Source organism: Oryctolagus cuniculus, chromosome 4 (assembly GCF_964237555.1).
Source record: "Oryctolagus cuniculus chromosome 4, mOryCun1.1, whole genome shotgun sequence".
NCBI lineage: Eukaryota > Metazoa > Chordata > Mammalia > Lagomorpha > Leporidae > Oryctolagus > Oryctolagus cuniculus.
In genome coordinates this window covers 70,414,249-70,437,406 of record NC_091435.1, presented here as the reverse complement: position 1 = coordinate 70,437,406, position 23,158 = coordinate 70,414,249, and the positions used below count along the sequence as shown (strand labels likewise).

Genomic DNA, 23,158 nt, shown 5'->3' with positions numbered 1-23,158 from the left:
ATCTGCACTTGGATAATTAAGAGAAAGACGTGAAATTCGTTTCTGTGGGAAGACACATACATCTGGCGTGTAACAGAGACAACTAGAGACCAGGGGTAGAAATTCCATCATCAAATCCAGCCAGGTTTGGCAATAGGGGTAATGGACATTAATATTTTTTTCTTTCCTCTTTTTCTTCCTCTTCTTTTTTGTTCTTCTTTTTCCTCCTGTTTCCTTCTTCATCCAAAACTCTTTGCTTATGGATGTGAGGAGTAGCCCAAGAGGGATTAGGCAGAGTAAATCCTATTTGGAGGAAACACACAAGCGTTTTGACACCTGACCATCCCATCATGCCTTACATATCCCTAAACAACTGAAGAGCAAGTGCAGTCACCAGGTGCTGGTCCTCAGAATGGGTGTGTCCCAGGACATTCCCTGGTTTGAACTAGTCTAGTGCACTGTTTCATGTTACTGAACAATCAAAACAGAGAAGTCAGTTTTCTTTCTGTGGTCCTAGCCCAAATGAGTGGCAGGATGTAACCTCTGTAATTTTCCATGAAGTCCTCCCTTAGTCCATGACATCTAGGCTGCCTGGCTCCTGGCAATGCACACTTGAAAAATATGGCCTTGCTGTGATGTTTCTTAGCATGCACAAATAGAGACATACATTATATATCTATATTAGTGTTTTCCTCATAAACTTTATGACTTGCTATCCAGACTCTGTTTTGTTTTGTTTTTGTTTTCCTCAAGCCATGGAGTAGTTTGAAGAAAAACTTGGCTTTGTAATTTTTTAAAAGTCATTTTTTTCAGCCACTCCTATTATTTTGCTTTCTGCTAATCAACTTAACAGGTGGCAGTCATGTATGAAAAGACCTCATCATGTAGTACAAGCCAGAGAGAAAGCCCCTGGGAAAAATCTAAGCGCTCAGGCCCATCCCCACCCCCCGAAGAGAGTGGCTCAGGTAATGGCATCTGCTGCGGTGTAGCCTCTTGGTGGGACATTTCAACTGGGTTTTCAGTTGCTTTTCACTTTCTGGAATTTTATGTAATGACCCTAGCCAGGAACTTTTAGAATATTCTCTCTGGTCAAACAAAAAGGACAGGAGAAAAGTCCTTTGAGAATTAGGTCTAGCCAGGGCAAGCCAACAGCCAGTCCAGTGGAATATCCACTCTCTGTATTTTCGGGTTTGGATTCTCATGCATGTGTTTGCCTTTCTTTGCTGTTTCAAATACTTTGAAGAAGAAGGCTTGTTTCCTATAGTTCGTTGTCCTAGCTCAATTAAACTTGTTGGTCATCAGATCCCCAATGCACAATTATTCAGTATTTTTTAAAATACATACCAAAAAATTCAGCTGTGCTGTTCGCTTTTTTCCTCTGCCACCAGCCTGTCTGTCTCACTCTAGTGCAAGACATTGGGAGTAGAGTGTGTGTGTGTGTGTGCGTGTGTGTGTGTCTGGGAGGTAGACAGATTCCCTACCTGGAAATGGCTTGCTATTATTAGACGTTCAGTTACCAGGGGTTATGTAAGACAATTGAAGCTCTGTTTTTTAACAGAGACATGATTCATGCTGCTTGTAGTAACAGTAACCACCTCCAAACGAGACAGAAACCAGACGCAGACAAAGGCTGGAGAAATCAATGCCGACTCAGTACAGCCATTCTCCCGATACACTCTGCCTTTCAATCAGAGCACTTAGGTCCTCGGGAGAAGGAGGCTTCTGCTAATTCTGGATCTTTCCTGTCTCCCGGGACTGCCAGGTGAAATCATGTGGGCTGGAGCCACGTCCAGGAAACAAAACTGGGCCTCAGGAGCAGTGACGTCTGAGCTCCCTCCCTAGGGTCTCCCCAGTTCCAGACACACTTGGACGAACAGCAGTTGTCACCTGCACTGTGGCTCGGAATGCTCTGTGGCTTCCACTCAGAAAGGCTGGAACTTGAGCACTTGGCTCACCCACTCACTAACCTTCAAGTGATGCTCGGTCGTGTGCTGGGAGAGGAAGGATGGAGTGGGGTTGGGCTGGTGCCAGTACTTTATTACAGCTGCTCCCACCAGCTGAATGGAAGCGGACTGGCTGTCAGCTGCCACACGCGCTCGGGACCCTTTCCTGCTGCCTGCAGACTACACGGCTAGTTTTTCTCGGATCCTCAAAGACAAGACAAATCAGAGTCTCCATCTCATGCTCTGCTTCTTAGATTTGCTACAATGTCTGTTGGCAACCATGAACCATGGTGTTTTTGAAAAAGAAAAAAAAAGTGGTAATTTTCTGCTGAAAATGTGGGCTTTTGATGTATTCAATCCTACTACTCATTAGCCGGGCAGATTAATCCACCCTCTCCTCCCCTTTCTCATTTATGTAATTCATGACGGGCAGAACTCATTTTTCTAGTGTTTGCGAAAATACCACCTAGCCCTTCCTGTGTCTAAGTCAATGTAGAACACTGCCAATAATATTTCCCTGCCCCTACCAAGGCTGCCATGTGGAAAGAGATGCAGAGAGCTCAGGCTTCACCCAGGACAGAAGAGTCAAGTGCAGGTTTGCTGTGAAATGCTCCAAACTAGGAAACTTTGTGAGTACCATCTGAAGCCACAAGTGGGAAATTCCACACCATAAAACTTTGTTCCACACACAAAATTATTAAAAATCAAGTATAAAATTGCTAGATACATGGAGTATATATGAGATATAAATGAATTTTGTGTTTAGACTTGAGTCCCATCCCCCAGATAGCTCATTATGGAAATGTTATTATGCAAATAATTATGCAATTGTTCCAAAATCTGAAAAAAAAAAAAACTAAATCAGAAACACATCTGGTCCCAAGCATTTTGATACGAGATATTCAACCTGCATTTATTTCTTTCTACAAAATGAAGAAATTCAGATCCCTTACTGAAGTAACTGCCTGTGGCTCCTAGGCTTGCCCCAGAGGCAGGCCACCCTTCATTTTCACTTATAAATGTGTGAATTGTCCAGAAAGACAGCTCTAAATGTGGACGTGACAGGAAAATATCTAAGCCATTTAGCTTCACCCAGTCAATAATCTCCTGCAATCAAAATCCTAGCTTTAAAAATACTTATTATTGATTACCTCTAATAATCAACACTCTGATATGTCATTATAAATTTTAAGTAAGGGCTTACACAGAAGTTTCTAGTTATGAAATTTGTACCACTATTCTATTATGTCACACATCATCTTATACAGTCTACACCAATTTTAAAGTAAACCTATGTAAACATTCTCATTTATAGAATAGTTTTTAATTAAACTTCTGTGGGTTTTTTTTTTTGGTATGCCATTTTTTTAATCCAGGAAGGTAGTAAAATGTTACACATACAATCTTCTAATGAAATGCATTTTATCCTCTGCTAAAATATGAAAGTCATTTGCTTCTGCAGTTTTAAGGAAGGAAACTATACTCTTTTCTCTCACATAATAAAACTCCTTGACTAGGCATCAAGAGACCAAATTTCTAGTCCTAGCTTCACTGCAAACTCACTATTAGGGAACCTATTAAGTCCTAACATCAGATAACATCTAAGCTGAAAACTGGAAGCCCCATAATAGCTAATTATTATGTACCAGCCTGAGACACCCTGCTCTGAACTCTTACACATTCCTGCAGTGAAAGAGCTTTATGGGAAAGGTAGAATTTGTTGTTTGGGGATTTCATTGATGTGCCATTGCCTACCAAGCTGCCTTACCTCCCTCAACGCAAGGTGCCTCCAGATTGACTAAAGAGACAGAGGTCGGAATGTGTCTAAAAAGCAGGAGCACATTCTGCAAATGGTTGCTACCTACCTACCCTGTACACCAGGCAAAAGTCGACAATGGTGGACACTTGCACAGGATTGCTCCTGACATCCATGTGTAGGAAAACAGCTTTTCCTTTTCATCAGATTACCATGATTTGATGATCTTGAGTGGTAATTTCATCACTGGCACCGAGGCATTTATTCAAATGGCTCCTTGCTTGGATTTTTTGATGTACCCAAATTATCTTACGCTTCTCCCCCTGAAAGCTGCCAACTAATGCAAATTCTTACTTTAACCTACAAACAGAGATGCCATGGCTCTTCTATCCATAGGCTTTCTCCAAAACTTCACCCATGTATGGTATCATTTGTTGGGGTAATGATAGCAGTGATGGGCAGTGGCTGTTCCCAGCAAAGTGCCTTGAGCATCCTGAACTGATCCATTAGTTATAGACTTCAAGGTGGTTTTTTTTTTAAGATTTATTTTATTTATTTGAAAGAGTTACAGAGAGAGAGAGGTAGAGACAGAGAGAGAAAGGTCTTCCATCTGCTGGTTCACTCCTCAAAATGGCTGCAATGGCCAGATCTGGGTCTCCCACGTGGATGCAGGGGCATAAGGACTTGGGTCATCCTCTGCTGTTTTCCCAGACACATGAGCAGGGAGCTGGGTCAGAAGGGGAACATCCGGGACTCGAACCTGCAGCACCCAAATGGGATGCACTGCAGGCCAGGGCTTTAACTCGCTGCGCCATAGCGCCAACCCCAACATCATCCTCCAATGTCAGCCATTTCCGTCTATGATAACCAAGAAGATGGCTATAACATCCTCCTGTGCACAAGGGGCTATGTTGGGTGTGGGAATTTCTGTTGTGTGTAAAACAAGGTCTATTTGCCAGAGGATTTACATTCTCACCAATGATACAAAAAATAAGCATGAAACTATAGTCAGTTCTCTAAGTGCTAAATGAGTGGTGGAGGTTGATATGTGCCAAGGCAGTCTTCCCAAAGGTAAGTTTCTTTAGGGATACATTATATTCTATACGAGTTTTAAAGGAGAAGGAAGACCTGAAAAGCAAAAACAAAACAAAACAAAAAACTTATAAAGGTATTCCAAAAAGCCATTGCCTGTTTAGGAGCTCAGAGATGCAAATGTGCTTAGTCTTTCTGATACCCTATAAGTTAACTGGTTTGGACCGAATGGAGTACTGATGGAAAGGAAATCTGAGAGGACTTACTTGATATGGATTTTGTGAATTTACATGCTGAGGTGAAAGAGTTTGGGACCGGGGAAATCCATGAAAGCACCTTCTTCCTAAGCATATTCTGAGGATAATAAATGTTCCAATAGAAAGGAGGCGGGAGGGAGTCTATATGTCAGTAAGCGTGGACAAGGTGTGATCCTCAGCACCTTTAATGCCCTTATTTGTGTTATGAGGTTGCAAGAGGTACACATACTATGAATGTTTCCTAAACCTATTTGACCAAAGAACTTTTTTGAGTTGGACCTTGAAATTCTAGTATCCTATAAAACTCACTCTGTGATATAGCACCTGGAAGAATTTTTGAAGGGTAGGATTGGAGAGCAGGGCGAAAAAAAAAAAAAAAAAAACCTATGTCGTGATGATTAATCTAGAACTGTTAGGAGGATATCACATACAGAAAAGTTAAAAAACCACTGATGAAACCAAAGGGAAGGATAAACATCAAAAGGAAGACTTTGACCTTCAAGATGGAGTGGAATGTGGGGGAAAGATGTGGATACATCTGGAAGAAACAAAATGATGACACTTCCAGACTCTTGCAGAAAGAATTGAAAGCTGATAAGCTTACCACACATTACAGTATACATCTTCTTACTAAAGTAGGAGGCAAGATCACCAGCTAGAAAAAAAAAAAAAAAAAAAAAGAATGAAGAATGGGACTTGGGTAAAGAAGAACATAAATTTACAAAACTACCATAGGGCCGGTGCCGCGGCTCACTAGACTAATCCTCCGCCTTGCGGTGCCGGGACACCGGGTTCTAGTCCCGGTTGGGGCGCTGGATTCTGTCCCGGTTGCCCCTTTTCCAGGCCAGCTCTCTGCTGTGGCCAGAGAGTACAGTGGAGGATGGCCCAAGTACTTGGGCCCTGCACCCCATGGGAGACCAGGATAAGTACCTGGCTCCTGCCTTCGGATCAGCACAGTGTGCCGGCCACAGCGTGCCGGCCATGGCAGCCATTGGAGGGTGAACCAACGGCAAAAGGAAGACCTTTCTCTCTGTCTCTCTCTCTCACTGTCCACTCTGCCTGTCAACAACAGGAGTCACTGTGCACTTACTCCTCATGTAGGATCTCTGTCCTTAATGTGCTGTACACTGAGGCTTAATGCTATAACGAGTACTCAAACAGTATATTTCACTTTGTGTTTCTATGGGGGTGCAAACTGTTGAAATCTTTACTTAATGTACACTAAACTGATCTTCTGTTAAAAAAAAAAAAAAAAAAGAAAAGAAACTATCAATTCCCAACTTGACTCTCACTGGGATTAAACATGACAATAGGTCTGATCTGATTTCATCATCATTTAAAAAAAAAATCATCTATTATTTTTCACTTTATGTTTCTGTGTGGGAACAAACTGTTGAAATCCTTACTTAAGGTATACTAAGCTGATCTTCTGTATACTAAGATAATCGAAAATGAATCTTGATGTGAATGGAAGGGGAGAGGGAGTGGGAAAGGGGAGGGTGGTGGGTGGGAGGGACGGTATGGGGGGGAAAGCCATTGTAACCCATGAGACGTACTTTGGAAATTTATATTCATTAAATAAAAGATAAAAAAAAAAACACAAAAAAAAAAAAAAAAAAAAAAAAAAAAAAAAAAAAACCTACCATAGGCTTATTCTTGGGAGCAATGGGTAGAGTGAATGAGGCTCCAGATGGCATGTGTATGTAGGGTTCTGTACTGAGATGAGGAGTGAATGGCGGAGGGTAGTACGGATTCCTAATGAAGAATGTTAAGAGGAGGCCCTGCACAGGGAAAGTCAAGGGAGAAAGGAAACCCAGAGGGTTGTTAAGGACAGGATTGAGATGGTTGTTTTGGGGGTTAGGGCAAACTGGACAAGGTCATCTGGTGGAGCTATCAGGGGCCTAATAATTGACCATGTGTAAAGAGTGGGCTCTGGAAGGCTTAGGGACAGTGAGTTCACAAGCTGGGGTTGGAACACTTGAAATCAAATGTGACGCCTCAAAAGAATGATTTAGAATGAGGGTGAGCGCTAAGCAGTAGATAAAGAAGAGGGATGGTGAAGGTCCATTGAAAAGAAGTGGTGATGGATTTCTATATTTAAGTATTAATCATTGTAGGGATGGAAAAACAGAGCAAGAAGGGAAGGTTTTGTGAAGATTCAAACAAAGTCAAAAAGGCCTAAGAGGGCCTTGATGGCGAATCTAGTATAAGCCTATGGTGAGCGCCTCAAATGAAGCAAAATGGAGTGAAAGCAGGAGCCCAGCGGTTTACTGATTCTGAGCTGGGCATGAGCACTGGATGGAGCTTTGCAACTAAAACCTACCCTTAAAGCCCACTTCTCTACCTTCTGGTTTCATGACCTGTAAATCCCACTGTCAGACAGTCGTTGTAAGAAATAAGGTTATTAGGGAGCTGGCGCCATGGCTCTCTTAATTAATCCTCCGCCTTGCAGCGCCAGCATCCCATATGGGCGCCGGGTTCTAGTCCCAGGCTGCTCCTCTTCCAGTCCAGCTCTCTGCTGTGGCCCAGGAAGGCAGTGGAGGATGGCCCAAGTGTTTGGGCCCCTGCACCCACATGGGAGACCGGGAGGAAGCACCTGGCTCCTGGCTTCAGATCAGCGCAGCGTCGGCCGTAGCGGCTATTTGGGGGGTGAACCAACAGAAGGAAAACCTTTCTCTCTCTCTCTCTCTCTCTCTCTCTCTCTCTCTCACTATTTAACTCTTTCTGTCAAATAAATTAAATATATATAAAGAAAAAATAAGATTATTAAATGTAAAGAAAAGGCATAATTCTTGCCGCACAGTGAGCATTGAGCTGTCAGTAGCCAAAATTGCTATTGAGGTGATGAGAGCAAGAAAAGGGAAGGATATTTGTGTTGCCTGTGTTATCTAGGGTAATGCCGCTGTGATGTTACTCAGTACCTGATTTTCCACTTGGCCACAGACTGCAGGGATTAGTCCATAAAATATACTCGGCACAAGGGGCAAGATATTGAAAACTCTGACAACACCAAACAACACACTGTGCCATAAATCATGCTCATGTCGGAATCTTCATTAGAGTTGAAAATGACCTTACAACTGGGCCCTGTGGCAGACTGTGTGGGCAGGAAGATTTCAGTGTCGAATCTTTGAGAGGAGGCATTCCCATGGTGTTTATTAAAACTGGAAAATCATGGTAGCATTATACACACACACACACACACCATCTTGTCCCCACAACCTCTTATTTTAAATAGTAAAAATCAACTGTAGCCAATAATGCTGAGGCTCTTGGTGTGCAACTTTTATTAACAGAGTTTGCAAATTGTCAAGACGGAATAGAGAGGTCTCTATGGAGGAAATTAACATAGATTTAATGTGACAAACAGTAGGACTGTGATTTAACTTCCTGTTGGCAGGGCCATCCCAGGGGTCTCCAAGTCATCATAGGTGTTTCTTCTGGACATGGGTATTAGCTAGTGGTTAATTAAGGAACTAAAATTTAAAAGTAAAAGAGTTCCTATAGCACTGGCAAGCTGAAGATAAGGTTTCAGCTCAGTTTATCTGGCTATGATGCCTTCTGTGCCTTATTTGTTAAAAGGTTTTCTCACAAGTTCCCAGACAGGTAGGATAAGTGATGTGGACTTGGGAATTGATTTCAAGAATTAAAAAGTTAAAAGACAGGGACAAGCATTTGGCACAGATGTTGTGTTACCACTTGGGATACTCACATCCCATAGAGTCCATGGGATTGGGTCCCGTCTCCACTTCCAATCCAGCTTCCTGCTAATGAGCGTCTTGGGAGGCAGCAGTTCATGACTGACACACTTGGGACCCTGCCACCCGCAAGAGAGACCCAGATTGAGTTTCAGGTTCCTGGCTTTGGCTTTCCCCAGCCCTGGCTGTTGCAGGCTTTTGGAAAGTGAACCAGAAGATGGAAGATTCTCTCTCTCTTTCTCTCTCTCTCTCTCCCCAACTTTGTCCCAACCTCCCAAATAAAGTGACAAAAATGAATTAAAAATATTTTTAAGTCAAACAGTTTTCTTTTTTTAGATTTATTTATCTGAAAGACAAACATAGGGGGAGAAAAGAAGCTCTTCCATATGCTGGTTCACTCCCCCAATGGGTGCAATGGCCTGGAACTGGGCCAGAATGAAGCCAGGAGCCAGGAACTCCATCCAAGTCTCCCAGATGGGTGGCAGAGCCCCAAGTACTTGGGTCATCATCCACTGCTTTTCCAGGCACACTAGCAGGGAGCTGGATCTAAAATGGAGCAACTGGGATTCAAACCAGCACTCTGAAATGGGATGCTGGCACCACAGACAGCTTAATCTACTGTGCCATGATGCTGGCTCACAGAAGAATTTCTTAAGCAGGCTTAATGGGTTAATAGGTTCCTGACTACTTAATTCCCACATTTTCTTCTCAAGGGACTATTAGGGTTTTAAGGGACATTTAAAATGATAAAAATCCACCTGCCATCTTCTTACAGATGGAAACGCTGAACCATGGAGAGGTTAGATGACTCATCTAAGGTCACACATCTAATTTTGTGATTTTCCTTTGCATAGTCTTTTTGTAGTCTTACTCCTTTTAACTCTTCCTCCACCCCACCCCCCATTGTATTCTGCACAGTCACCTCTCTGCTGATTACTTCTTGGATTTACTCCTGTTTTATTGAAATCTCCTGTGCCTCAAATTTCGAGACAGTGGGTTTTTGCCAATTAGTAACCCCTCTCTGCGAACTCACCACTGCACTTGGGGCAGAGAAACGAGGGAAGTAGAACAATTTTAAATTTACTGTGATCTTTGAGACAGCTTTATGTGCACCTGGGAATTGCTGTTAGACAATTAAGGTTGGTAAAGCTCATTGAATTTCTCAGAGGAAAGGTGTTATTTGAATTATTATCAGATAATTATTGTTAAAAATAACAATAATGTAAAAAATGGGAACTTTACATGTTAGAGACATTATCGTTTTGAATTTTCAAAGAAGAGGAGGGGAAGCCCTGGGGGATCCTGGAAACTAGTTTTTTTTCACAATGTGCTCAATGCCAGAACTCCTTGAATTTTGTCTCATGCCTGATGACCTAACAAACTGGCCCAGAATCGGAATCCAGTCAGGCCACGTGAGCTGTTCACTAGGTTATTCGGCTTGAATTGTTTCTTCAAAAACAGCCCTCGGCAGGAAGGAGAGTGTCAGACTCTGTAGAGGCCTGTAGACCTCGACCCACAGCATCAAGTCACCTAGGAACCTGTAGTCAGGCGCAATCGCAGACTCCCCTGACATGTGCGGAATCGGAACCCCAGACTGATATACCTGTTTGTTCACTGTGGTTTGGGAAGACCGATGTAAGACATTTTCAGCTTCAATTAGAAAGGGGTGGGGGGAGAAGAAAGTATGCTTATTGATAGTTTCTGGAAGGGTTCCTTCACTTGGGATGTGTGCTGCCAGATCTTTACAGTGCCTCTCAACCATCGTGTTATCAACACGTCTTGTGCAGGGATCACAGCAGGAGCTAGACATGTGCTCATGCGTGCTATGTTGGAACAGTTGTTACAGGGTGAAAAGAGCACGGATTTTGGGTCAGAGAGATCTGGCCTCACTATATGCTAGCTTTCTAATCATGGACTGGTTCTGTAAACTCCCTGAGTCTCACCTCTCCTCATCACTAGCATGAGTAGGCTCCTACCTGCATCACCACATTGCTATGAGGAATCAGTGAGAGTGTACTTAACGTAGAATGCCTGGTACACTCCCTGGTAAGTTAAACAGACAACAAATGGTAGCTAGCATTTTCACTATTTTCTTTTTTGTCAGCTTTAATCACGGAAGCCCCCACTGTCATTTTAGAATGATTTGGCATGATTCTAAGGAACAGGAAGGGTGATTCTGAAATAAAACCTCTTGCAGAACGTTCCTTGCTGTGATATGTACATGGCAGTGAGTTACATAACAGCTCTGCTCCCTAAGGGCCTCCGAGACAGATCTGCAGAGACATCAACAATGAAATGTGCTGCACAGAAGTGACCCACTGTCTGTTCTGCCTCTGCCACCATCAACAGACTTGCCAGCCGGGTTCCAAACGCAGCTTCTCTAGTACAGTTCTGCTGTCAGAGGCAGGGAGAACTGCTGCATCTCCAGCTTCCAGGGAGAATGTGGCACCAGCAGCCCCTCAAAATTATCTTTTGACTTAGAAACTAAGTATACTGGATATAGAAGTCATTAAAAGAGAATAAACATGAAACCCCATGAAGTCATTTTCACTGAGTGTTTTTTTTTTAGTGTAACCACCCTGTAAGCAACAAAACATGACACACCATGCAGTTGCATGATTAAGAGACCCTCAGGTATGTGCTTAGGCAAGAGGGGAAATAAGAAGGTGGAGATAGGTGACAATTTGCCAAAAAAAAAAAAATGCAAGTAAGATCATAACAGCAGGATGTGGGCTGAGAAAGAAAGGTTTGATTAAAGGACAGAAAGATTATGGCTCTATTAAATTATAAAATGCAGTTTAAATCAAATGCTTGGTATATTCAAAGTGTACACTTATCTAATTACACTAAAGGTTTGTATGTTGCCAGGTAATTTTTTCACTACAATGTAATAGACATATCGATCAGTGATTTCCTTTATCATTTTAATGTAATTGCCAAGAGGGGAAAAAAGAGAAGGAGGTTCTCTCTGATGAAGTGTTGCTAATCTGTCCAGCCGCATGGTGAGTTAGAAAGAACAATGAAGCGCTCTGCAGCCCTGTGTGCTGCTTTTGCAACCGCTGGGGGGTTGCTATCTAATGGATGCCTCAACGCATAGCACAGCTCTACCACACCTAGCAAAAAGACTATGATAAATACTACCAATGTTTTCCGCTGGTGAGTAGCCATCAGTCAAGTGCTCACCTGCGAGAGGAGACAGCATCTTCTACTGTGGGCTAACATTCAAGAATGAACTTCATTGGCCAAGCAAAACCACTAATAAGCCCTGGCAAGGTGTGTTTTCCTCACCTACGTCAACCCTGTTGTCCCCATGCCATGTTTCATTGGGCTTTTCATCTTTGGGTGAGGAAAATGATTGTGTCTGAGATTAGAATAGAGAGGAGGTGAAAAAATTGTTTTCTTCTACCTCAAAAAGAAGAGAACAAGGCAAGAAAATGAGAACAAACTTGGGGACAGTCATCTATACATTTCCACAAGTGAACTAGTAATATAAGGAAAGACAAATAAGTAAAAGTTTAAACAAACCTAAAGAATGAATACTGAACAAAGTGAGGTGGGGAAAGAGGGGCAGTACAGCAGAGTAGCAGGACAGCCAGGGTCTCTGTCTCTATGCAGTAGTGAGTTATCACTCCAGTGACATTTGCAAGATTGTCAAAATTATTCCTGCTGACAATGTTAGAAAAGTGCTTTCCTGGTTTTTTTTTTTTTTTTAATTTACCTTCATTTCTGAGGCATTACTTAATTACAAATATTTTGGTTTATTGAAGTCAATAAAGGAAGTAAGGTTGTTATTCTTTGGAACACAGTATATGCTTGCAGGCTATGCACCTCAGTCTCTCACTCTGGTCTGGTCACTGTTGCTAGGCCTATTGGTACCGAGTAATCACTGCTAGAGAGATTTGTGACCTTTATATCAGCTATGCTTACTCAATCACTAATAAGGATGTGACCTTGATCAAATCAGATCTCATAATTTCATCTAAAAAATGAGGGGACTGGAGTAGATGTCTTTCCATGACTCTAAACAAGACTTTATTCCTTCTAAAATTGGTTCAGCAGACACTGGCTGGGCACAAACTGTGTACAAGGCATTGCACCCACAGGGTACTATACAGGATGATCCCTTTCCTGCCAGTCATCGAAGATCAAAGCCAAAACTCCTATGACAAAAGGCAGGTGAACAAAAAAAAAAGCATAATGAATTTATTCTACCGTAGTTGTATGTGACACAGGGGTCTTTAGATTGAAGACCAGGAGACTCAGGGTGCACCATCCATTTTATGCTTAGATTTGATAAAGCACAGACACTCATACAGCAGTATGATTGGACAACAAGGATGTCACCTAATGCTAATACACTGAGGAAGGGAAGCCCCGCAAGGCCTGTCTGTTCAGACTCTTCCTGGGCTCTCTATGCAGCATTCCTTCCTCCTGGGTATGGGGTAGGTAAGACCCCTTCTGAAATGGAGATCTTTAGATCTACTCTCCGACAAGGTAGATCGGAAAGGGAAGCAGGAGACAGGAAGACCAGCAAGGATAAGAGAGAAACTTGGCTTCTGAGGCCTTCACTTTCATGAGCCACAACAGTATGCAGAATGAAAATGTTCTCTCCTATCAAGGAGCTTACAGAGGGAAAGGACAAATCACACAAGCAATTATTAGTTGATAGAACATGCAGAGAGAGTAGTGCAAAAAGTATTTGAGGATTCAAGAGGGGCACTTCCCTTAGGCACTGCTTCATATGTGAGGTGGCATTTGGTGGCCTTAAGGAAGCTATATGCAGACATTATAAAAGAGGAGAAATGCCAGGAACATGATGGTAGAGTGACATTTTGTTATGGGATAGGATGGACTGCGGATGTGAGGGTGGTAAGTTAGATTAGGGCCATGTTACAGCAGCCTTGAGTGCCAGACTAAGGAGTAACTCAATTGAGTGAGCAATGGGAGGATGTGTTTAGATGGCGCTTTGGAAAAGTTACTGTAATGCTTGGCTGTTTGAAGGATTGACTAACGGTAAAGAGGAAGGAGAAAGGAAGGCAGTCAGGGCATTCTTGCAGAAGTCCCGGCGGTAGGTGGCAAAAGAATCAATGGGTGTTGGTGCAGAAAGGAGGTTATTCAGGAAATAACCAGAGTAACCAGCACAGGATTCAGCATGGGAAGCAAAAAAAGGGATGGAGGGAAAGAAATTAAAGATGGCTCCTCAATTGCGTGCCCAAAAGATGGCACCAGTGGTAAGCAGTGGGAAGTCTGGAGAAGGAACAGATTTTGGTGGAAAGGCAATAAATTATATTTTTTTAATTTCTGAATTACAAGAGACTGTGTAGTATTGATGGGATTATGAGCTTCTCAAAGCTAGAGATCCTGTCCGATTCACCTGCTCTAGGTACTTAATAGTTGCTATAAGAACACTTAATGAAGAACAATGAATGAATGTTCCAGGAACCAGCTGTCGTTTAGCATGTGGGTTGGAGCTCTGTGGACACTCAGGAACTTAAGATAGCAACATGGATGCTTTGTATGGAGATTGTTGAAGCTACAGAGGGTGGGTATAGACAAAGCCTAACAGGACAAGCTTAAGGAATGTCTACATTTAGGAAACAGGAGAAAGAACACAAGACAGGGAAGCAGGCAGAAAAGTACACTGAGTGAAGCTCAAATTAAAATTCAGTAGGTTTGAGGTCCTTAGACAGACAACGATCAACTCCATTCCTCAGGTTGAACCCCTCAGGGTTAAAAGATCTGGAAGTAAATGGAAGCTTTGCAGTGAAGAGTAGAAAGAATGCAAGAGCCCGGAAGGCAGCCAGGTCAGTGGGTGTCTTTAGAATGGGTCAGAACCATGCGATAAAGAGGGAAATTCTGAAGTAGAATCGTGAACACCAGAAATGTGGTGCATAATACAAGGTGGAATAATCAGGCTTTAAAAAGGAGGAAAGCTGTCATTTGCCATGCCATGTGTGAACCGGAGGACACCAGGTGGTCTCTCTCACCTGGAATGTAGAAAAGTTGAACTCACAGAAGCAGGGAGCATCATGGTGGCTACCAGAGGCTGGGGAGGTGATGTCAGATGGTACAGAATCCCCATTAGACCCAAGGAGTAAGATCAGAGACCTGCTGCATGTATATCACAATGACTCATTTACTTATGGACCTGACAAGTGCCAAGAGAGATTTTAAGTGTTCCTAGAACTTGTGTGCGCACACACACACACATAGCCGAGGTAGTGTGTGTGCTAATTAGCCTTACTTAGCCATTCCACAATGAATATGTCTTTCAAAACATCATGTTGTACACTGATAAGATTTCTATTTGTCAACTGATAATAAAGAAATATAAGCAGGGGAAAGAACAACCAAAAAGTCGGCTGTGGAAAGGTTGAAGGCCACCCTCACCCCTTCCCCAGCCCTGTCTCCCAACTCAGCTTCCAGAGCCACACAAATCAGCCCCATCTGCAGCGACAGGTGCTGCTGGTGTCTTGGACTGTACAAGCAGGCCCAGCAGACACCTGAGAATGGGGCCTGGACAGCATCCTCTAGCCTCCCTCCTTGCCTTTCCTCTTGCAGCTACTCAGATGCAGAACCAGCCCCTCAGCCAAGTCCACAGTTCTCTATCAAAGGAAACAATCGCCATCTCCACCAGCCGTTCATTTAACAACCTTGTCTTTGTTTGCTTCTTGTCTGTTCCAGATGCAACCGCTCTCTGTTCCCTGCCCCAATGAACATCTGCACTAGGCCCCAACCTTGGAGTGATTTACCTGAAGAGTGACACCATTGACTTGGAAACTACTGTGAGTACATTATGCCTCCAGTGAAAGGCTCCTTAGTTCACTTTGTTTAATTAAAAAACACACACGCAATTGTAAAAGCAGGCGAAATTTTAGATGGCTCCGTCTCTTGGATAACCAGACTCAGACCTGAGGTGCCTGCAGCAGTTCTCAACTTGCAGCCCACAGTGCAAGCCCTGTGCGGCCTCCTTCCTTCCTTGTGGGCTGGCTGTGCTGAGCTGTATTTGAGCACCCCTCGCAGGGACTGGTGCTGTGCTGCTTGCTCATCTGTACCTCTGCCTGAAGGGGGTGGCAGCTCCTCATGATCTGTGAGCTTCTCAGATCAGCCTTCTGCACCACACTGTTGAATCCCAAGGTGGCTACGTGGGGCAAACCCATGAGCCAGCTTCCTCTGCCTGGATCCGTTGTCTGAGCTACAGCCCCATGCTGTTGCCTGCTTGCTACTCTGAGGAGCCCAGGCCTGCCTTGTGGGGCTCTGGCTTCTTTTGCCATATCTCCAAGCTTCTGTATCCAGCTCAGCTCTGCTCCCTGGATACATGGCTCTGGGCAGTTGGTTTAGTTCCTCCATGTCAGGAGGAAATATATAGGAGAAGTAAAAACCTTGCAAGAAAATATACAGAAATAGGTTGTAGTATAAGATATGATACCTACAGGAAAATACTGATGAAAGATTGGTATCAAGTATTCATTAATCATTGCTAAAAATAACAGATGAGTATATGCTTTTTTCCCACTAGAAAAGCCAGAAATTTGAATTATTTAGATGCTTTGCATGCAAAAATCACTTAATGACACATTATAAAATGAAAACTCATTTTAGATGTTGTATTGACAAGTTTTCCTGTATGGTATGAGGCAGGTAATGGGATGGTGTTTTACAGACGACTCTGTTACTGGAAAACGCTAAACCCGGGAGTCTAACACCTCTCTTAGGCTTCAGGTAGGATTTTCACATTCTTATTTTCTATGTCTTTAGCTATTCTGCCATAAATTGAATCCAAAGGGATGAAGCCAGAGTTTTGTTTCATTTTGTGTTGCTTTTTACCTCTAATGCTTTCAGTCTCCTGAGTTATGCTTGATGGTAGCTGGTATGCAGGTGATAGACAGGCCTGGCTGCCCAGGGTGGCAATGAACATCAACCAACAGGATCGAGGCACTGGGGACTAAAGACACATCAGACTTCAAATAAAGAGTCTCTTGGGGTGGGCCTTTGGCCCACTGGTTAAGATATCACTTGGGAAGCCCTCATCCCTTGGTGGAGTACCTGAGTTCAAGTCCCAGCTCTGCTCTCCTTTCTAGCTTCCTGCTAATGCACACCCTGGGAGGCAGCAGGTAATGTCTCAAGTGCTTGTATCCATGACACCCAAGATTGAATTCCCTGCACTTGGCTTCTGTCTAGCCCATCCCTCTCCCTCCCTTCATCCCTCCCTCCTCCTTTCTCTCTTCTCTCTGATTTTCAAACAAATACACTTTTTTAAAAAAAATAGAATTGCTTCAACCCATACCTATGCAAGGAACTTACTTATAATAGTATCTTCCTTTCATCCTTAAGTTTAAGTGCAGGGAGTCTTAGAAATTCCCACATTTGAGTAGTTTTCTGAGCTTTCCTTCATCACAGAGTAACTATGTTTTCAAAGTTTCTGTGTCCTTTGGGAAGGAAGAGATCTTACTCCTTCTACCTTGCTGGGCTGCCAAGGACCTGGATTCAGAAATCAGGACCTCAGGCATCTGGAAAATTGCCAGGCAGCCCACAACCGAGTGCCTGATTGTGCCACAGGAAGTCTCTTCCATGTGCAGGATGCCAGTGCTTGCTGTCACTTCTCAGTGGGCCCTGAAGAATGAACAGATTGTGTTATAATCCTCATAGTGTCTGCTGTTCAGAAACAGCTTTCTCCTATATATACAAGAGGAATAATAAAACTTTCAGGGACTTGCTAGGTGTAACAATCAATAATGAGGATGTAGTATAAATATGTGAATGATTTGCAAAAGTGTACCCTTCCTGTGGGCTGATGTTGCTCTGGGCCTGGTCTCAAGGCTTGGGCTGGAAGTGGGTGTGAGTGTCAGGTTTAAACCCCCCTACACTGCCTCCCAACCATGCTCAGCAGCTCAGCCTATTTGCCCAGATTGTAGAGATAATTAAATGAGATGGTGTGTAGTCAGTGTCTGGCATGACACTTGGTCATTTAAAGTTTACTGAGCACTTACTATGTGCCAGGCACTGTTCTAGGCACCAGGGATATAGTAGCCAGCAAAACAAAAATCTCTGCTCTATGCAACTTTTTTGCTTTATAAAAGGGCAAATTCAATACATGGAAGCTAAGAAAGGATTGATTTGATGATTTGATTTGATTTGATTTGATTTTGCTCTGTCTTTCCTTCCAGAAAGCATAACAGTTAAGGGGAAGACGAAAAGAAAAAGAGAAGGAATAACATATTGGTCAGCCTTGCCACCCCTCCTCACCCTCAAAAACCCCAGCTCCCTGCTCTGATTTGTGACCCAGAGGACTGACCACTGGGCACTACTTGACCCAGGCCCTCCTGGGCCCTGGATTCCTTCTGAAGTTGGCCAAAAACAGACATGAGAGTGGGAGGAGAGAAGTCAGGGTATTTAGTGCAGCCCTTCCCATCCCAAGTCTGGATTTAGAAAACCCCACCCCTTCCCTTAACCCTTCAGTGTCATTTGTTTAGGGCTGACATCAACATCTTCTTGCTGGTGCCAGTGCCCGCTGCTTCTCTGTTCCCTGAGGGTCCCTTAACTTCCTCTGTACCTCAGAATGCTAACCTATCCTTAAACTCGCTCTGGTTAAAACCTACTGTGTGAGCCATCTATTTCTTGCCAGGATCTTTGCCTGATTCGGCAAGGAAAAATACACTGGAAAACATATCGCAGCCCAGCCAAGAAGGCTAAAAAAAAAAAGAAGAAGAAGAAGAAAGAAAGTAAAAGATTGGAAAGAATAAAATGCTTTAATCATGAAAATATTTTAAACTGATGTGAGAACTCTGGGCCAAGCAGTGAAAAGATAAATTGTAAGAAAATGGGATAAGCCCGAGTGCCACAGGTTGATTTCAATGAATACAACAGAATGCTGTGGCTCGATGGGCTTCTGTAGGCCAAGTGCACCTTGCTTGACCCTCTGCTTCAAGGAGCTCTAAGGTATAGCCACAGCAGTGACAAATATGTGAACAGAAAGAGGGTGTCGGAAGGATAATACAGTGAGATCAGAAACGTTGAAGACCAGATTGCTTAGCCTAACATCTTTCTTCTTGTGCTGTAGCAACCATCCATGTGCCCCTGCCCTAAATCTAGGTATTAGGAAAGGCTACGGAAATAAAGCAAATGTCTCACTGTGGCTAACACAATGAAAACGGCAGAACACATGCTAAATTGAAAGGAGGTACCACTTCCTCTATGGCAGCTCCACACTAGGCACTTTAGGCTCGCCTCATTGATCCCTCGCATCAGCCCTGGGAGGTGGATATTATAATCCCTATTTTAAAGAAGAGGAAGGTGAGGCTCAGAGATGCTGAGCAATCTGCCTAGGTCACACAGCTACCAGCTAGTTGGAGATCCGTTCTGGTACCACTCCCCTCGGTCCTCTGCTCAGACCTTCTCCTGAGCCTTTTGCATGTGTTGTTGGGGGAGATGGGGGAAGAAACAGCCCTCCAAAAAGATGGGAAGAGGCATCGCTGCTCTCAGTGATCATGATCCAATGACAGCATAATTATTTATCAAAAGGGGCTTCTGACTAATTCTTTCCTATCTAACTGGGATTCTAAGTGGAAGCCGTGTTAATGAGCAGGGTGGGAACCCAGTGAGGAGATAAAATTGGGAGAGAGCAACAGAAGACAGCCCTCTCCTCCCAGCAGACCTCTGAGACTGCTAAGAACTCACACAGCTTAAATATTTATTTTTCCATATGTCAGAGGAAGCATTGCCCTCACTATGCATGTGCAGTATGTACCAAGGAGTGCAGACTCTATACATCAGACGCACCCAATCTGGTTAATTGCATGTCTAATACCTACCATCTCATCGGTATGTCTGAATGCATAGTTCTTTCCACCTACAGTGCGCTCTGCTCTCGATAGCAAAGAGCCAGTATCCTCCAGAGCCGTACTCAACTGCTAGATTTCAGCCCAACACTTGTTGCCAGGGCCAGCGCCATGAGAGTTAAAAAATCAGAAGGTTCTGCTGGCTAACTCAGCCGCCAGTCACCTCAGAAAGCCTTCCTGGTTCCTGAAGCAGCCTTTTTTTCTCATAACAGAAATGTTTGCAGTGAGGAGATGAAAATGTTTTTGTTCTCTTTGGACAATTGGGAGATGTTCAGTCAGAATGTCAGCACTGACCGTTGAAAGGCGGCTGCCTGAGGCCACACTTTTTTTTTTTTTTTTTTTTTTTGAATGCGGAGCTGCACCCGTGTGGCGGGAGGAAGTGCACAATGATTGGTCTGTTCCTCTCTGGAAGTGTTCAGGGTACACCCAGTTTGCTTTGCATATATTTACGAAACATCTGCCCTTTTCTTGTTCTTAAGTCCGTCCCCCTCACCAGCCCCCTTTCCCCTTTTCCCTGGTTTCTCTCTTTGTTGTTGTTGGCTGGTCTAACTTTTTCATTGGGGCTTTCATTTTCCGGTTGAGGGGCGACTTCATCAGAGTGTATAATTTTAACAGCAAAAAAAGAGAAAAGAGAGAGAAAGAGAGAGAGAGAGAAGGGGGAGGAGAGGAGAGCGAGCGAGCACTGTGAAAAGAAAGAGACTGAGAGGCCAGAGCTTGGCAAACCAACCTTTGGCATGGTGACCAGGAGGAAGGTTCTGGTCTGGTCGGGAGCTGGCCTCTCTGGAAGGCGGCCTGGAGTCAGCCAGTGTTCTGCTGCCCTCTAAAGGTTCCAGGGAATAATGCAGAGCCACAGAGGCTCGGCGAGCTCGGCCCTCCCGTTGGCCATGTTTATAGAATTCTTTCTATACAACCAAAGAAGGAATTTGCACTTCATCACAACAAAGCTTACTCGTTCCTCCTCAATAAACTATGCCCTGCAACAACGGGGTCAAGTAGCAGCACCTGTGCGCGTCCCACTTAGACTGCGGCCATGTCTGAGTGTTTCTCAGCTCCAGAAAGAGGAATCCACAAGAACTGTTAGGGAAGGTGAGGCGGGAACTGAATTGCTTCTAAAGACAGTGTGTGGCTCCCTGTTACCTGTGCAATTAGGAAGCTGCCCGGTGGATGAAAAAGTAAAGGGTTAACAGGCAGATGAGGGGGTGATGATCTCCTGTTAGAGGCAGCACCAATACCTCTGTGCTATGAATGGTCTCCAAAAGTGATCCCTGAGACAACAAACAGGGAAGAGTGGTGCAAGATGTCAGGAGCAAAGCAGGAACACGTCCAGGAAAGAAGCAGTGACTGACGGTGACATGGAGAGCAATATCATTTTTGCAGTATTAAAAGACTGGTGGTTTGGCCACGTGCTCATATTTGAAAAATAGCTTGACGACTTTGATAAAGCACTCATCTAACACTAGCCTAAAGGTGAGTCTTGTGGAACGGGAGGTGAAACTGCTATTTGGGACATTTGAGGAGCCTACATACCATACCAGAGCGCCTGGTTCAAGTCCCAACGGCTCCATACTTGCAATCCAGCTTACTGGATTGTACCTAGTAGGCAATAGATGATGACCCAAGTACTGGGGTTCCTGCCAACCATGTAGGAGACCTGGATGAGTTCTGGCTTCTGACTGTGACATGGCATTTGGGGAGTAAATTGGCAAATCGAAGATCACACTTACTATTATTGTCTCTGTCTCTGTCTCTCTGTCTCTCTCTCGCGCTCTCTCTCAGTCTGCCTTTCAAATAAATAAAAATCTTTTTAGCAATAAAACTAGCCTAGTACCAAACTATAAGCATCAGCAATACATTTTTTTTCCTGCAGGGTGATATCTGTCATTAGTGTTTTGTCTCTATCTTTAAATGAATCATGAGGATTAGTCTAGCCCTTCTGAGCAAGACTCTTATTCTTTTTCAATGCCTTTCTTGGAGTGAAAGGAAAGCAACAAATTGAGGTAGATTTCACTGTCACATAGAGTGGGAAACTGATTTGGGATTCTGACTATGCCGATTCTCAAAATACAATTTCATCTCCATTGCATTCCATCTACAGGCACTTATTGAGTGACAGCTTTATGCAAACTATTCTACTTAACAGTATAGACAGTAAACTCTGAGAGGGCAGCACCAGGCTTGTTATGTTCTCTATCCCATACCGGCTGATGATAGGCACAAAATACATATTTGTAAAATGAAGATGTGAATAAATGAGTGATAAGAGGGAAGGAAGCAGGAAAGGATGAAGGAGCACAGGGAATATAACAATATACAACACATTTTTTATCATCAGAGAGCTTACAGACTTATAGGAAGAACAAGCAGAGAAAGAGCCATTATTGAAATAAAATTTAGTGAGTTTCATAAGATAAGCAAAAAGTGTTGGGAGATTTCAGAGAATGAGATGGGGAAGATGTCGGAGAGAAGGAAGGAGAGAGACACAAAGGGAGAGAGAGAAGTCTTATTTGGTAGACAGGAATTGAGATAGTTACAAGGTAGAGACAGCATTTAATATACATGACGTATAAGTTTGATTTCAACAGGCAGAGATGGAGAAAGGGGCTATGCAAAGCAAAAAAAAAAAAATGTTGAACAAAGATAGAGAGCCAGTAATGTAGACTTCCAGGGTGTTCCAGAAATACTCAAGAAATCTGAGACTCCGGGATGGCCGATGTATGGATTGTGTGAGATAAGAGCAGATATAGAAGTGACCTTGAGCGTCGGCTGAACATGGCCATCCCTGGTTTAGAGAATGCAAAGGTGCAGGGCCTAGAGGAGTCAAGAGGGGTTTGAGAGTAGGTAGATGAACCATAACCACAGTCTGCACAAAATGTAACAAGGTGATTGCAGTGCAGTTGGAAAAGAAGACCAGATAAGAAAACATGGAGGGAGGGTAAGTGTGAGAACTTGATGCCAACTTATCTATAAGGGAGAAGAAGACCCATAATGACCCTGGTGTTTCCAGCCTGATGATGAGTAGCAGTGACATAAATAGGAACCTAAGGGGAGGCCTTGATTTTCACAGAGAGGAGTTATGCTGTGAAGACTTTGCTCTAGGATATTTCCTTAAATGGAACACCAGGATTCCAGTTCCCAGGGGTCCGTGTACTCACTCAAGATTTAGGGGTTAATCCCACAGTCACTCATTCAACAAACAGTTGGTGAGGCGTTGTCATTTGGTGCTTCTCTTGCATTGGCTTCCTCCATACTGAAAAAAGATGCCTGAGAGCGCCTCTCTATTCTAATCTTTTCCATGCCATTTCTGCCTCCTGCCCTCTGAAGAAACAGATTTGATTTCACAACCTGTTGGACCAAAAACACAGCATACTAATCATAACACCATATTCTGCGAGGGCAGATTTAACTACCCAGTACAACAAATTTCAATACAAAATATTCTGTCTAACAAGTCCAATGCCATGTTCATAGAAACAAGAGAAACGTGGAAACAAATCTACTTACAACAAATTAGGTACTGTACATATCTTCTACCACACACACACACACACACACACACACAGAATGCTTTTCTGGTCACTGTCCACATAATGATAGAAAAGGGCACAAAGCCAAGGAAATTGGGAAAATGTTCAGGGACTCATAATCCAGTTTGGCA

At 43.5% G+C, this 23,158-nt stretch overlaps 1 protein-coding gene across 50 annotated transcripts in view; it reads left to right on the top strand.

Moving 5' to 3' along the window:
• The window catches only part of ZBTB20 (zinc finger and BTB domain containing 20), an 877,267-nt gene that overhangs the window by 803,264 nt on the left and 50,845 nt on the right, over positions 1–23,158 (top strand). For 21 of the 50 annotated variants that reach the window (XM_070072152.1, XM_070072132.1, XM_070072162.1 and 18 more), the window contains one exon: positions 15,350–15,450. The gene's annotated coding sequence lies outside the window, so the exon portion shown is untranslated. Of the gene's footprint in view, positions 1–15,349; positions 15,451–16,306; positions 16,388–23,158 lie in introns of all 50 variants that reach the window. The other 29 variants (XM_070072154.1, XM_070072130.1, XM_070072164.1 and 26 more) reach the window with 2 other exon arrangements.